General features: G+C 48.9%; 1 protein-coding gene and 1 pseudogene across 1 annotated transcript in view; both read right to left on the reverse strand.

Moving 5' to 3' along the window:
- The window catches only part of Mettl27 (methyltransferase like 27), a 110,067-nt gene that overhangs the window by 92,759 nt on the left and 7,330 nt on the right, over nucleotides 1-9,978 (reverse strand). The gene's annotated exons all lie outside the window — the stretch shown is intronic.
- LOC127202650 (60S ribosomal protein L34-like) lies at nucleotides 6,321-6,731 on the reverse strand (annotated as a pseudogene).

The following is a 9,978-nucleotide window of genomic DNA, read 5'->3' on the forward strand; positions in this document are numbered from 1 at the left end:
TGTGACCCGGAACTGTAAGCTGAAGCAAATTGCATTCTCTTAAGTTGTTTTGGTCAAGTTTTTTTTTTTTTTTTAAATTTAAATCACAGCAACATACATGAAACTGGAAGAATTAGTTACGTGTCCCATCATCGTGTCCTAATACTTGACTTAAGAAAGATTAATTTTGGTGCATAGTTTCAGAGAGTTTGGGGCCATCCTAGCCAGGAAGGTGTGGAGGCGGCAGTGGTTCCATCTCTCCATCGTGACTGAACCAGGCAGCGGCTGCCCCTCTCCTCTTGGTACTTCAGTCAGCTATGGAAATTACATCCCCCAAACCCTGCTCCCAGTGATCTACTTCCTTCAGCTCCACATCCTCAGCATCCTCAGCCCCCCCGCCCCCCCGCACCCTCCACCAACCCCCAGCCCCCCCCCTCGCCACAGACAGTGCAAGGCTGCTGGGGAGCAATTACTCAAAGGAGCCCAGCTTAGGGAGAGATAACAGGCCAAAACCATGACAAATATAAAATAGAATAATAGATAGCCTAGGGATTTAGATGTTCGAAGTAGTCAGTTTTCTTGTGGGTGTGAAAAAAATATGTCTGACAAAAGGTCTCATGGGAATGTGCTGCTTATTTTTTTTAACTGTCAGTGGGACACAACCAAGAATCACCAGGTAAGAGGGCTCAATAAGGGATGACCTACATTGGGTTGGCTTGTGTGGACATGTCTGTGTACATACCTTGAGTATACTAATTGAGGTGGGAGGACCTGCCCACTGTGGGAGGCACCATTCCCTAGGCAGGGGGTCTGCCTTATGTAGGAAAGCTAGCCAAGTCCAAACCAACCTGAGAGGCAGCTAACAGCATCCTCCTCTGTGGCTCCTGCTGTACCTCTTTGGTGGTGAGTTCGTTCCTTATTCCGAAGCTCTGTGGAATACCAAGCGGGCCTGTCTTCGGGGTTCCTGCATTGAGATGCTACCTTGACTTCCTTCAGTGACTTACTGTGACTTGGCATTGTGAGCTAAAATAAGCCCTCTCCTCCCCACCAAAGTTGGTTTTTTTGTTGTTGTTGGGGGGTATTTCATCATAGCAACAGAAAAGCAGCTGATTCAGGGACTGCTCCAATGAGGGGTAGGAAAAGTAACATTCCCGAGGCTGGAGAGAGAGAGATGGCTCAGAAGTTAAGATCTCATACCGTGTTTACTCAAGACCTGTTCCCAGCACCCGTAGCAGGCAGCTCACAATTGCTTATAACTCCAGCTCTAGGGCAACTGACACCTCCCTCTCACCTCTGCCAGCACCCATGCCAGTGGGTCTCAATATGTGGGTTACAGCCTCTTTAGGAGGGGATCAGAGGACCCTTTCACAGGGGTTACTTAAGGTCACTGGAAAACACAGAGATTAACATTACAATTCATAACAGTAGCAACATTACAGTTATGAAGTAGCAATGGAAATAATTTTATGGCGGTCAGCACAACATGAGGAGCTGTATTAAAGGGTCGCAGCATCAGGAAGGCTGAGAACCACTTGTCTATACTCATGTACACACACACACACACACACACACACACACACATACACACACGCACACACACACATACACGCACACACACACATACACACACACACACACATACACACACGCACACACACACATACACACACACACACACATACACACACGCACACACACACATACACACATACACACACATACACACATGCACACACACACGCACACACACACATACACACACGCACACACACACACATCATTAAAAATTAAAATTAAAATTTTTGTTTTTAACATTTTTTTGGCTTTTTAGAGTGTGTTGAAGTAACACGAGTTGTCATGAGGACAGAACATGGGAGACATTTTTGCCTCCGCAGTGGTGCCCTGGTCTTGGTCTGGCTTGAGTGGGTTGCCTGTGCGGACAGCACAGGGTAGAGAGGAGAGGACTGAAGGTGGCATCCAGGGGGACATCGCCAGTCCAGGATCTTGGCTTGGAGTGACTTTCAGGTCCTCCTCTGGTCTGACCTAGAATTCGCCCCGGCTGGCTCAGTGAGTGATGATTAAAAATGACCACAGCTCGTTCAATAGTGACTTAAGCAAATCGGGAATTTATTGGCTCAACAGCTGGGAAGTTGAAGGGCGTGGCTGTGTCCAGAGAGAGAAATCATGTCACTGGGTTTCTTTCTCTCCAGCTTTCATCTCTGCTGCCTGTTTCCCCAGTGTGTGTAGACGCCTCTGGTGAGGAAGCTTTCTCTATGAATTAACACTCCATGCAGAACAAGGAATATTCTCCCTCGATGCAACATATCAGATATGTGCTGGAGCTAGAACGCCAGAGCAGGGAGCGTGCTCCGTGAGCATTCCCACTGAGAGATAACCCCAGCTCCTCACTGAGGGATTCCAGGCAGGTGATCTATATTCACAGCCCTTGCCTTTATTTTCTTTACATTCAAACAATTGTGTTTGCAGGTGTGCATGGTGTGTATGCATTCGTCCATGTGTGTTCCTGCATGCATGCATGCGTGTGTGTGCATTTGTGTGCATATGTGCATGTGTGTGTGTGTATGCATATCTCAATTACATATGGAGGTCAGAGGACAGCTCACAGGGGTCAGTTCTCTCCTACAATGTGGTCCCTGAGAATCAAACTTGGGTCATCAGGCTTGGCAGCAAGTACCTTTAACCTCTGAGCCATTTCCCCAACATCTGCCAGAGGTTACAGGCGTCTGCCACTCTGCCTGGGTTGAGCTGGACACTTTAAGTGGACAGGAGTATGAGTAAGGCCTTTGATTGATTGATGATTCATTGATTGATTGATTTTCTATTTTACTGAGGAAGATTATTCTCTCCTTTTGCCACACGAGGCCCAGGGGTCTCAGGGATCAAACTTAGGTCTTCAGGCTTTGGTGTCAAGCCCCGTTACCCACTGAGCCATCTCACCAGCCCAACAAAGCCCTTTAAAAAGAGTACTTTTGAGTACAGGCCAAAGAACAGTGGTGCTTGGCACTTCCTCTGAACTGAAACCCTGGAGAGGCAGGGGTGACAATGGTTCAGTGGTTCAGATAGCTTCTGGGAGTCAACAGGCTCTCGATGTTCTCTGTGCTTTGTCCTGTTGTCATCAGGACATCTTTAACAATGCAAATGTGTTCCCAGGACCACAAGTGCTTCTTGAGATAAAAACTGGTCCTCACCTTTGACCATATACATCTGCCCATCTTCCCTGCTTTCTGGCTCTATTGATCTTTGTCTTGTCTTTAAAAGATGTGACCTCAGGACCTTTGCACATCCTGATCCCTTTAGCTCAAACTCGCTTCTCTGTTTTGGTCCCAGAATCCTAATATTCCTTACTTCCCCACCTGCACAGGACATCTCCTGGTACATAGTTGTACACTCTTGTATCTCAGGAATGTGAGCTTTCTGGAACTGCATGTGTTCACCCTAACTGTAGAACACTCAAATAAAAAGGGTGTCGAATGAATGAAGGAATGTTCTGTCTGCCCAGAAAAGCTGAAGCCAGCTGAGGAAGCCTCCAAGACTCCCATGTAAATAGTTAGGTGTGAGCTGATGAGTCTGCAGGTGGGTCCTGTCCACCTGAGTCGTAGCTGAGTCATAGCCAAGGATGGGGCCTGGTATGCCATGGCTGTGGTGTCTGGTGGGTGTGGAGCCTCTTAGCCACAGGCCGAGGTTGCAAGGATTGTGTTCCTCTGCAGCTAGACAGACTGGGAACTGGAGACTCTAAGGCTAAAGAGTTGTTTCAGACTGGAAAATCATATCACAAGCTTGCTACTGGCCCTGGGACAAGGCAGGGCTGAGTTCTGAGAAGCCGATGGGCCAAGCACGGCCAAAGCAGGCGGAGAAAGCCATTCTTGGAAAGTGGAGACCCCCAGAGGAAGAGTGCTGTGGGTCTCTGTACCACAGGCCAGCCTGATATGACTCTGGCATTCAGCTCCAGTGATGAAAAGACCGAGGCTGGGGGTTCTGGCCACTTCACTGTGTGGACAGGTTGTGAAGTCCACAGGAGGGGTAACCCATCTTCCACATGCAGAGGGAAGCCAAAATGCCTGCCCAGGTGTCCTGGCTTGTGGCCTGGCCTCTTGTTTGCTTTCTGCCAGGTCTCTGTTGCTTCTTCCAGATGGGAAAATCCACGTAGCAGCCATTCTTGGCTCTGGATGGGATGGCAGAGTGGTGGGCGTGTCCTGGCACAACTGTGTGTGCTGAGTGTCTTCCCAATCCGTCATGTCTGTCGTTATCATCATCAAGATCATGATCAGCAGCAGCAGCAGCAGTAGCACCACCACCACCACCATCACCACCACCACCATCACCACCACCACCACCACCACCACCACCATCACCACCATCACCACTACCACCATCACCACTACCATTACCACCACCACCATCACCATCACCACCATCACCACTACCATTACCACCACCACCACCACCACCACCACCACCACCATCACCACCACCATCACCACCATCACCACCACCACCATCACCACTACCATTACCACCACCACCATCACCATCACCACCATCACCACTACCATTACCACCACCACCACCACCACCACCACCACCACCACCATCACCACCACCACCATCACCACTACCATTACCACCACCACCATCACCACCACCACCATCACCACTACCATTACCACCACCACCATCACCACCACCACCATCACCACCACCACCACCACCATCACCACCACCACCATCACCACTACCATCACCATCACCACCACCACCACCACCACCATCACCACCACCACCATCACCACTACCATTACCACCACCACCACCACCACCACCACCACCACCACCACCACCACCACCACCACCATCACCACCACCACCACCACCACCACCACCACCACCACCACCACCACCACCACCACCACCACCACCACCATCACCACCACCACCATCACCACCACCACCATCACCACCACCACCACCACCACCACCACCACCACCACCATCACCACCACCACCACCATCACCACCACCATCACCACCACTACCATCACCACCACCACCACCACCACCACCACCATCACCACCACCACCATCACCACCACCACCACCACCACCATCACCACCACCACCATCACCACTACCATTACCACCACCACCATCACCACCACCACCATCACCACTACCATTACCACCACCACCATCCACCACCACCACCATCACCACCACCACCACCACCATCACCACCACCACCATCACCACTACCATCACCATCACCACCACCACCACCACCACCATCACCACCACCACCATCACCACTACCATACCACCACCATCACCACCACCACCACCACCACCACCACCACCACCACCACCACCATCACCACCACCACCACCACCACCATCACCACCACCACCATCACCACCACCACCATCACCACCACCACCACCACCACCACCACCATCACCACTACCATTACCACCACCACCACCACCACCATCATCACCACCACCACTGCAGGGTCTCGTGTAGCCCGGGCTGTCATCCAAATCATTACCTAGCACAGGATGACCTTACATTCCTGATCCTCCTGCCTCCACTTCCCCGGTGTTAGAATTACAGGCATGTACCACCATCCCCAGATTACACATGCTGGGGATTGAACCCAGGGCTCCGTACATGTCTGGCAAGTGCTCCACCAGCCAAGCCACATCCCTTGCTAAATACTCCAGACTGACTCACTGTATAGTCCTTGATAACCTCAAACTTGCACCCACTGATCCTGCCCCCATCTCTCAAGGGTTGGAATTGCAGGCACACGTTTTCATACCCCTATGTCTTTTCTTTCTTGGTACCTTTGGGTGGGATAAATTTTTTTTTCAAGACAGGGTCTCTCTGTGTTAGCCTTGGCCGTCCTGGACTCGCTTTGTAGACCAGGCTGACCTTGAACTCACAGCGATCTGCCTGCCTCTGCCTCCCGAGTGCTGGCGTTAAAGGCATGCGCCACCACACCCAGCTGGGTGGGATAGATTTAAGAGCAGTTCTGTCCTCCGATCCCTGTGAACTGGCTTTGTCACTTTAATTTGGGGGGGGGGGAATTATTTTAAAAATAATTTGGAACTTTCCACAGCATTCATTGCAAAAAAGAATCCAAAGGAACTGTTTTGTGAAGTTCTGTCTGATTGTTTTGAAATAGAGTCTCACTCTGTTGCTCAGGTTTGTCTGGAACTTACCGCAATCCTCCCGCCTCTGCCTTCTGCCTGCTGGGACTGGAGGTATGTACCTCCACAGCAGCTCTCTGTCATTTTTCTTCTTTTTTTTTTCATAGGCCAAGCCTTGACCTTTATTACTTAAAAAAAAGCTACGTATTTATTTTGCTTTCTGACTCTGTGCTTGTGCCTTCAACACTTTCACAACGATTTTCTGCTCCTCAATAAGGAAAGCCCGCTTGATCCTGTCTCGGACACACTTGGCACACATGGAGCCACCGTAGGCCCTGCTGACGTGCTTCTTAGTCTTGGACAGCCTCGTCAGGACTTTAGGCCTCACAGCACGAACCCCGCGCAGTCAGCCTGGGCACACACCGCATGCAGATTTAGGTGCTTTCCCAACCTTCTTGGTGTACAGGTAAACAATCCTGTTGCCAGGGGTCCGAGACAGCCTAGTTTTGTTAGAGGCTGTATTGTAGGAGAGCCTACGACAGTATGTCAAACGCTGGACCATTTTGAGAGCCTCTAAACACTGTCCCCGGAAGAGGAGCTGTCATTTTTCTTTTAATCTAGATTTTCTGAGCATGGTGGTACATGCCTTCAGGACTAGGGAGGCAGAAGCAGGTAGATCTTTATGAGTTTGAGGCCAGCTAGGGCTACATACACTAACTTTCTTAAACAAACAAACAAACAAACACACACACACACTTTTATTAGTTCATGTTGATATGTTCAATTTCTTTTTAAAGATTTATTTATTTGTTACATATATAGTGTTCTGCCTGCACACCAGAAGAAGGCACCAGATCCCATTATAGATGGTTATGAGCCACCCTGTGGTTTCTGGGAATTGAACTCAGGACCTCTGGAAGAGTAGCCGGCACTCTTAACCTCTGAGCCATCTCTCCAGCCCTGCTATGTTCGGTTTCAACCCAGGAACACACATCTAGATTCAAAGAGGGACACAGGGCCGCATGCTTATCTAAATGTGGAGAAGATGGAGCAAAGGAAGACCATAGACAGAGAGCGGCCACTGTGGTCTCAACTGAAGTGAGCTGCTTCTTTCTTAATCAAGTGCTCTCTAGGTTATTATTTGAGGCTTTAACTTAGCCTCTCAAAACAATCAAACAGAACTTCACAAAACAGTTCCTTTGGATTATTATTTGCCAGCCTGGCTTGGCCATGGCTTTCTTTGGTGGAGGGACACGCTTTGGTGGAGGGACCATCCTCCCTCCATGGTCTCTGGTGATATCTGTGTATTTTATTTTATTTCTCAGGGGCCAACTGCTTTCCCAAGGGGGCTGCATCATTTGATTCTCATCAGCCTGTGGGCTCATCGTGGTGTATGACCCGGACTGCTTTGCATCATAGATTCCTCTCATGTGGCCGGAGGATGTCTCAATGGAGCTCCCCGCCCTCGCCCCCGCCACACCTTCCACTCCAGCCTTTTACACTACTTTTAAATTTATTGCTCTTAATTTTACTTTTATTACTATTGTGAATAGATGAGCCACGGTGTGTGTGTGTGGGGGGGGGTAAGAGGACAACTTAGTAGAGTTGGTTTTCTCCTTTTATTTCATTTTTTAAAACATTTTTTGTTTGTTTGTTCTTGAATCGTGAGCTCACTATGTGGCCCAGACTGGACTTGAACTCATGATCCTGTGCTTCAGCCTCCAGAGGGCTGGCATTGTAGGTGTGTACCACCATACCTGTCAATCATTTTTTAAACATTTTAATATATGTATACACATCTAATCATGACTAATATTTTTGTCCTGGACAACCAATTATCTTTTTAAAAAACACACTACATCCTTTGTTCTTTGGTGAAAGTGGAATTAAAGAATTAAACACTCTACTGTCCAGCCATGCCCAGCCCCTCACTGGGGTATTCTAGGCAGGGGCTCTACCACTGAGCCACACCCCAGCCCCTCACTGGGGGATTCTAGGCAGGTGCTCTACCACTAGCCACACCCCAGCCCCTCACTGGGGGATTCTAGGCAGGTGCTCTACCACTGAGCCACACCCCAGCCCCTCACTGGGGGATTCTAGGCAGGTGCTCTACCACTGAACCACACCCCCAGCTCCTTACTGGGAGATTCTAGGCAGCCGTATCTACTCTTCATTTAATTAATACTTTTTTGTCTCAAAGGACGTCCATGGTCAGGGTGGCTCTCTTGAGCTTGATGGCCAGAGAGAGACCCTGACTCAAAAAACACAAGGTTTATGGCATCTAGAGAACAATATATAAGGTTATCTTCTGGTCTCTGTATGTGCACACCTGCGTCTGCACGTGTATGAATACACGCGCACATACACGTCTACACACAAAAACAACAGGGCTTCAGGCCGGGGAGTTGAGATCCCTCCCTCCCTCCCTCCCTCCCTCCCTCCCTTCTTCCCTCCCTCCCTCCCCCCCTCCCTTCCTCCCTCCCTCCCTCTCCACCCCTACTCTTTTTTTTTCTCTCTCTCCTTTCCTGTAATCTTGCCCTTTCTCCCTTCTTTCATGGGATAACACAACAAGAAAACTCTCACCAGATGTGGAGCAGACGCCGGCATGATGGCCTCAGATCTTTAATCCCCTCAAACTCAGAGCCAAACACGTTTCTATTCATTATAAATTACTCAGTCTGTGGCGTTCCGTTATAGTAACAGCAAATGTCCTAAGACAGGGTTGTCGTTGTTATTATTATTATTGGCTTTTGTGAACAACACTGTTATGAATATTCATCTATTCATATATATTTTTTCTTGGGCACCTCATTGTGGCGTCGCCGTGTCCGAGGGCCGTTAATGGGGCACTGAGCTGTCATAGCGTCTTGCAGCTCTCATGCCCCCACAAACTCCATGGGAAGGCTCCGGTCTTTTCCTGTCTTATGTAAAGCTTGTTACTGTGTGTTGTTCCAAGCAGAGTCGGAGGCATATCCGTGTGATTTTGGTTTGCGAGTCTCTGATGATCGATGGCACATTCCATGTCTTCTTTGTGCCCGGGAACCAGGTGTCTGTCATGTGTCTGTCTCACTTGCAGGATCTGCATTTGTGGCTTTTACCACTTAAAACTAGGTTTGGTTGCTGTTTTATTCTTGTGGATTCTGCATCCTGGACTCTTGGCAAATACAGGGTTGTCGAGTATTGTCTTCCATTCTGCAGGGTGTTTCCTTACCTTTTTGATTTTGTATTTGAAGTACAGAGGCTTCTTCCCTCCCCCCTCCCCCTGCTCCTATATCAGGGACTTCATATGCTCCAAGTTCTCATCCTCCTGCCTCAGCACCTGGTCAGTTGGGACAGTAGGCGCGTGCCACCGTGCCTGGCTTCCTCTCTTTGCAGCCATCCATTCCACTTAAAGCTCTGCCTCCTCGCCGTCCCACAAGCTCTCAACTGCCATGTTTTGTCTTCATTCATCTCACAGCATTTCTCATTTGTCTCGTGATGTCTTCTTCCAAGAGTGGTCATTTAGGATTGCGTTGTTCCCTTTCCACATGCTTGTAAATTCTCCAAATATCCTCTGTTATTAATTTCTAATTTCATGCCATTTCAGAAAACATATTTGGTACAATTTCATTGTTTTCAAACTTACTGGGCCTCATTTTATGGCCTACCATATAATTTACACTGGGGAATGCGCCGTGCACATTTGGGAGGAATGTTCTACCCTGCTGTTGACGGGCAGAATGTTCTAGAAATATTTGTGAGGACTAGTTTGGTATGTGTCCCATTTCCCCATTGATCGCATGTCTAGTTGCTATTGTTGCTGTTATTTGGTTTTCTTTGCACATTTAGTTT

Source organism: Acomys russatus, chromosome 19, assembly GCF_903995435.1.
Source record: "Acomys russatus chromosome 19, mAcoRus1.1, whole genome shotgun sequence".
NCBI lineage: Eukaryota > Metazoa > Chordata > Mammalia > Rodentia > Muridae > Acomys > Acomys russatus.